Below are 7,592 nucleotides of genomic sequence, written 5' to 3'. Positions count from 1 at the left end.
TTTTACGGCGTTTTACCGTGTCAAAAAGCTGTCTCTTTTTTTACGAAGAAGCCGGAGAATCGTTTTGTTCCTCACATGCTTCTTCCATGAGATCTTTAACATCTTCCAGTAACACCACATTTCAAAGAACTCTTGTTCACATTTCAAAGAAATCTTGTTCAAGCTTGCCACTATATTAATCTTAATATATGTAGTATAATATAATATTAATATTTTTTTTTTTTTGTTGAATATATGTACTTTGTGAAATGTAAAAAAAATGTTGAGAGCCTCTAACCGTTATTCAAATATTTGGAGCAATGTTGTTACTATTAGTAGGAATCATAGTTACTATTTTAATGAAAATCAATGGAAAATTTTCAAGCTTTCTATTATGAAGAAAACAGAATAAATTAGAATATACATACGTACATATACAATTAGAAAATATTTACATGAAATCTGTCGTCGAGTTATCCCCGTGATGAAATTTCCGTTCGATGAAATACCACCGTGATGAAAAGTTCATGCGATGAAATGTCCATACGATGATATGTCCCCGCGATGAAATTTCCCGCACGATGAAATGATCATGAGATGTAATGTCCGGATACCAATTTCGAGACTTACAAAGGATTACATCAAAGGGACAGCCTGTCACTTTTCTTTACCAGACTATGTAACTTTAACAATGAATTTAGTGTGATTTTTATACCAAATTTTGTAAAAAAAGTAGTTGCTTTGTTGGCTTGCACTGTTTACGAGCTAAGCATTTTTTTGAGAACTTAATAGAATCGATCTGGTGAATTATAATATGACGTAATAAAAAAAAGCTTGTAAAAAAGGGACAGCTTATCACACTTCGATATATTTTGTTATACATACAAATATACAGTGTATAGACTATTGACTGTGTAACTTTAATCACGACTAATACTGCGATTCCATTGACCTGTATTTAACTATTTCAGCAAAGTGATGACCATTACATACTAATTGTATTTTAATTGAAAGGTCTTCTAAAAGGTTCAGTGGCCTTTAAAATGCTTCAAAACTTAATTTTAGTCTATATAGTAAGCATTTTTAAAGATATAGAAATTTTCCCGAGACAATCATTTTCAGTTTCAAATGTACTTCGATAATATCTCTCCGTAGTTATAACTACATACATTGTAGTTACTATTGAAACAAAAGCAGTCGTGTCGGAATTACAACGTGAAATGTCGATCAACGTAATTCGAACCGTACAATATTGTCCGTGTATTGCGAAAATTGATCCATGAGATTGATACGACATTGGGAAATTCAATTCCGGTAAAAAAAATATCATCGCTGATCTGTGTCGTGATTGAAAGTTTCATCCAAAAACGGACAACAATATATAAGGTTCTTAAAAAACATTACGCTGTATCGTTGCTCTTTGTAATGTACATACATATGTATGTATATGTAAGTCGATTTTGCCTTGCACTCGTCCAAAATAAGTATGAACGTGCTGAAAACGATCGGTGCTGTGTAGTATGAATATAAGTAGTTTTTTCCGTGCAGTGTTGGATAATATATATGAACCTTTGAAACAATAATACATAATAAACAATAATGTATGTCTGTAAGTATGTAAGGTTTGGTTCGTAGAATCCGTGACGTATCGAAATAATAACGACGATATCGATATCGAATCCGGTTTCAGTTACGATTTCTGATTCCGATTTCATTTCCTATTTAAGTTCCTGTTTCGGATTTTTTATTCAGTTCCATACCAAGATTTTTTTTTTCAGTTCCGGATCCAGATACCTTTTGCAGTTCCGGATCTCGATTAAGTGTCTTATATTACAAATACCGAGCGAAGCCGGGTAAAATCAGGCAATATGTTAATATATTTTTTGATTTTTTTGTAAGATAGAAGAGTTTGGTTCGTTTTTTGCGATATGGAGGTGAAAAAAAGGGCTTAGAAAATGCGAAATCGCTAATACGTTAATTTAGAAAAGGGTTGAGTAGAGAATAGAGGGAACTACAATGAGACCCGTAAACTTTTTGTATGAACCCGGGGCACTCATTGAAATGTAAAACCACCGGGTGAACGGAAAGAAACGTGAGGTTCTCGTGGCGATCTTTATTTATGCGATTCATTGTCGGGGCCCCGACAGTCGTGTTGCATGAATTCAATGCTTTGCTCCAAAAAAGAAAACAAATAAATATATATTATAATAAAAGAAAGAAAAAAACATTGTTCGAGTGAACGCCATTGTTCGTCTCGCGAAACTGAGCTTTTTTCCCCGTTGAACTTTTGATGAACTTTCACGTCGCGTCAATTCTATTCTATTATATGGTGTTCTTTTTTCCAAAAGGGCACAACAGCTAGTCTCGTCCGAAGAATCTTCAACTTTTTCTATTGTTGCATTTACATCTATGTGTATGTATGTATATTGAAAAAGGAACATAAATCTTCTCTAAAATTAATTCCTTACCGAATGAATGAATTATTTATATCATACTATAATATAAAAGAGTTTGCCATTAGTTTTGAGCTATGAAAGAGAAAGTATTATATTATGTATACATGAAATTAGAAAAATGTGTAGGATGAGGTGGATGAGAGTTGCCCATAACAGAAACGAATGGAAGCGTTTGGAGCATTTAGCAGACTGTAGTTGATGATGATATGTATTTACATGCATAGTTACGAATTATTTATAAGTTGCGTATGACAGATTCGATCAAAATTGTTGCGATTTCAATTTGTCAAGGATTGGAAATTTAATTGGAATATCTTGTTCGAGAAGTATTACACATGAAGCAGACACTCTTGTGCCTTTTTGGTGTATTTTTGTATGATAAAATGACGGTTTTTTCACGTGGGATTACTGTACGAATTGTGCCGATACTGTACGTTTTTGCAATGTGTAGGTATGTCAAATATTTTATTGATTTACAGTCAAATTCGTATTCGAATGATATCACGCATGTACCTACGTATGTATGTATGGAGATGTACGGGCACGAATCCCTAGCGTCAAATTTAATATCGAAATTTTATCGTTTTCACATAAAAATCAACAAAAAGGAGAAAAAACGGTTTCGGTCGTATTGCCCAAAGTACAAAATTCAATATTTTGAATGAAATGTAATTTTATTCGACGACTTTTTTAATGCCTTTTACATTTACTATAGCCATATGACGCACGTAAAGTCGTCTATTGATTGGATATATGTATGTACTAACAATAATATAATATTATACATTAAATACTATGGGTTTCTTACCATACAATTTCATAAGAATGGCTCTTTGAATACAATAGATTTTTTTTATAATATTTCAAATTCTTTGTTATTGGATTTTATTTTATTCCAAGAAAAATTTTCATTTAATATTGCATTGTATAAATAATCCTCTTTACAATATTGATATTAAATACGCGTGCCTATTAGCGAGTTTTATATTACACTAGTGTTGGACCCGTTGATTTCAACGGGTGGTTTCGAAAAGGAATTGAAACTCGAATAAAAATAAAGTTAAAGATATTGAATCGACTGGTTTCGGAAAGAAATTGATGCACGAATTACGAAGTGATTACGAATTACGAACTACGTTTTGTGCATCGCCGACCTCCTGACGCCTTTGCCCCCGATGCCTCCGTCGCTCCGGGGCCTTCGGCCCCAGCGCCGCCGACGCCTCCGGCGCCCCCGACGCCTTCGGCACCCCGGGGGCTTCGCCCCCAGCGCCGCCGACGCCTCCGGCGCCCCCAGCACCCCCGATGCCTTCGGCACCCCGGGGGCTTCGCCCCCAGCGCCGCCGACGCCTCCGGCGCCCCCAGCCCCCCCGATGCCTTCGGCACCCCGGGGGCTTCGCCCCCAGCGTCCCCGATGCCTTCGGCATCCCGTCGCCCCCAGCCCCCCCGATGCCTTCGGCACCCCGGGGGCTTCGCCCCCAGCGTCCCCGATGCCTTCGGCATCCCGTGGGCTTCGCCCCCAGCGCCGCCAGCGCCCCCGGCAATGAAAAAACTGAAAAAATGAAAAAAATGAAAAAAATGAAAAACTGAAAAAATGAAAAAAATGAAAAAACTGAAAAAATGAAAAAAATGAAAAAAATGAAAAAACTGAAAAAATGAAAAAAATGAAAAAAATGAAAAAACTGAAAAAATGAAAAAAATGAAAAAACTGAAAAAATGAAAAAAATGAAAAAAATGAAAAAACTGAAAAAATGAAAAAAATGAAAAAACTGAAAAAATGAAAAAAATGAAAAAAATGAAAAAACTGAAAAAATGAAAAAAATGAAAAAACTGAAAAAATGAAAAAAATGAAAAAAATGAAAAAACTGAAAAAATGAAAAAAATGAAAAAACTGAAAAAATGAAAAAAATGAAAAAACTGAAAAAATGAAAAAAATTAAAAAACTGAAAAATATGAAAAAAAAAAAAATTTGTTCCCCATACTGGTTGATGGTTGATCGTCCGTCACATACAAATATACAAATATATTTAGCGACAGTCCGTTTTTATATATAGTATACTTTTTACTATATACATACATACATATATTGACGGACTTAGCGGTCGATTTTTCATTTGAAAAATATCACAGCTAATATGTTATAACGTAGAAATATAAATAATTAAATATGTATCAAACATTTATTTATTTTATTATTATTTTGTATGTACATTTGATTTTAAAATATCATTGGAATTAACAACAGTTTCATTTCATACCTTCACCGACCGCTTTGAATTGACTTAATTATTATTGTCATTTTATTATATTTATTTATTTCATAACTCAGTTGTATTATCTATATATTATTTATATGAACGATAGAGATTGCACTATTCTTCCTATCGTCTAGAATAAAATATTATTATAATTTACGAAAAATTTAATATATTTATAGTGTAATTTCTGCGGCCTAGCTGTAAGTCATTGGATCAACTAATTATCATTATTACAAATCATAATTCTTGCTCTCTCTATTCAATGATTTAAATATTGTTTTATTTCACGAGATAATCTCAAATTTATAGATATTCATATATTTGTACTAATAGATATATCTTTACTAATCATCATCATCATCATCATTTACAACCATTCGTCATCCACTTGTAGATGGAGGCCTCTCTAACACCCTTCCATTCGTCTCTGTTTTGGGTAACTCTTACCTGAGATGATTCCCACTTTTTATTTCATCCACCAACCTCCCTTGTGGCCTGCCTTGCACCCTTTTACATTCTCTCTGGTATCATTCGAGCACTTATTTTGTCTATCTATCGTCTGTTATTCTATCTACGTGATCCGGACATCGCCATTTCAATATCTTATCTTTACTTACATATCTACTAATATAGTAAGGAGATTTCATACTGGCAGTGAAAGTTTACTTTTACTGGAGTTTTAGAAAATTCATATTCTGAATACTTTGCATTTATTTATGATACTTCTATTAATATTGCGTCTACTTCTTCTACCTCTAAACTAAACGAATGTATTTCGATATCTTCGTAGGTGTTTAAATGATTAATTACATCAGAAGGAAAATTTGATGATGTTAGACCAATTTTTGCAGTTTGTCCAAATACAGCTTCATATGGAACGTTTGATTCCTGATTGGAATGCCCTATTTTTCATAAATTTGACGGCCTCAGTCATTTCTTCCAATCGATTCTGTTATGATCTAGCATCTAAGTTGACAGCATATTTTCAATGTCCTGATTTGTCTGATATGCATTTACTAACTAAGTTGGCGAAAGTATATTTCTACTAGTGCAATAATTATGTCATTGGGGAATTCAGATTCACTGTAACAAAATACATACATATATTTTTACTAATAGAGTAAGCTATATGTATATTTGGTACATTGAACTACCAAGTGTGAGATTAATTATGTATTTATAGAAAAACGATACAAAACGAAAAAGTAATTAGTGAATTATTTGCAAGATCGAATCCTGTTTTTTGAAAGTACCCCTTTGCATTCTTATCTCTGCCTGAAATATCTATGCAAATTAGACGGTTCTCGTTAACCCTTTTCAAGCCGTACGCGTGTTACAAAGACCAAAAAGGCGTAACGATGAATAAAAAAAACTCCGATGTCGCTAACACACGATTTCCTATACGCCATGAAAGCGATAATTTATAGAAAAAATAAATTAATTAAAAAAAAACCGCAATCGTTACGTGAATGGAGCGCATTAACGACGAATTAGTCAGGAGCGTCACGCTAACCCAATTCAAAATAATAATAAAAATGCGAGTATTTTTAAAATCGATTATCTTATCAGCACGTTTTATTTATAATGATGAAATGCGTGTTTGTTAATAAGAATTAAAAAAAAAACAATATCGAAGTCAATTTCGTGATATGCATTGTACAAAACGAACCGTTCACCACACGAAATAATTACACATTTTCAAAACCGTTGCACGATTTGTGAACACAAAGCACGATCTCTCATATTATGTATGTACTTATTATATTCGCGGTGTGAAATTTAATTTGAATAAAATCGACAATATTGTGCATTCAATTTGCATTCGAATGCGATAAAATGCACCGAGCGAGTGAAAAATACGTACATATGTACATATGTATGTGTGTATGGTCGGAAAATGAAATTAAAATCGTATTCAATCGTTCGTATGAATTTTGAAGCGACTGATTCGTATTTTAATGTAATTTTAGGGTAAACATGACAATGAACAACAAAGTTACAATGCAATTACATTGACAATGCGTGCAATTACTTTTATTTATTTTATTTAAAAAATACTTGATAGAAGTGACATAGTCGATAGCCTTGAGGGTTTGTCAATAATCATAATAAGAAAAATGTATAAAAGAAGATAAAAACAGGAATAAAAATAAAACAACTACCAAACCTTAAATGAGATAAAAATACGATAATAATATACCGGAAAAATGAACTACAAAAATTCATTCATATTTCAGAAATCATCAAGTTTATTTTCAAAGACTACATATGTTACTAGAAGTTATAAAATAGATTCATAAATATTTTTGAATTTCTAATTCAAATAAAATAAAGTCGACTTGTAAATTCATATTATGAGAAACTGTCTATATTTTTCCTTAATCTAACTTATTTTCTTTGAAGCATCGGGAAGACCGAGAATTCCTCTATATAGAGGTGCCGAGGAAAAAATAAATATACATATGTATACAACTTCAACAAAAATCAAATATTGAAGCAGTATAAGAATGAACCTACATATGTATAAAATAAATAATATTTTTTTATCTAATTAGTTAGTAGATGTTATGACAAAGCTATTATGTGTAAGTACATCCTTTTTATTTTTTAAAAATATAGCTTTTCATCAAAATCTTTGCCGTTTTTAAAATGAAATTGACAAATATCTATTGCTCGTTTCATAGTCGTCATCATCATCTTTTACAGCCATTCACCACCCACTGCTGGATGAAAATCTCTCAAACAAGCTTTCATTTTTCTTTATTTTCCCCACACATTTTTCTAATTTCATCCATCCATCTCCCTTTTACATTCTCTAGAGTACCATTCGAGCACTTCTCTCATCCGTTCTTCTAGCTTCATGATGCGTTATCTTTGCTAATATAGTAATACATACATATAC

Source organism: Arctopsyche grandis, chromosome 11, assembly GCF_051622035.1.
Source record: "Arctopsyche grandis isolate Sample6627 chromosome 11, ASM5162203v2, whole genome shotgun sequence".
Taxonomy (NCBI): domain Eukaryota; kingdom Metazoa; phylum Arthropoda; class Insecta; order Trichoptera; family Hydropsychidae; genus Arctopsyche; species Arctopsyche grandis.
This window is presented reverse-complemented; position numbering follows the sequence as displayed.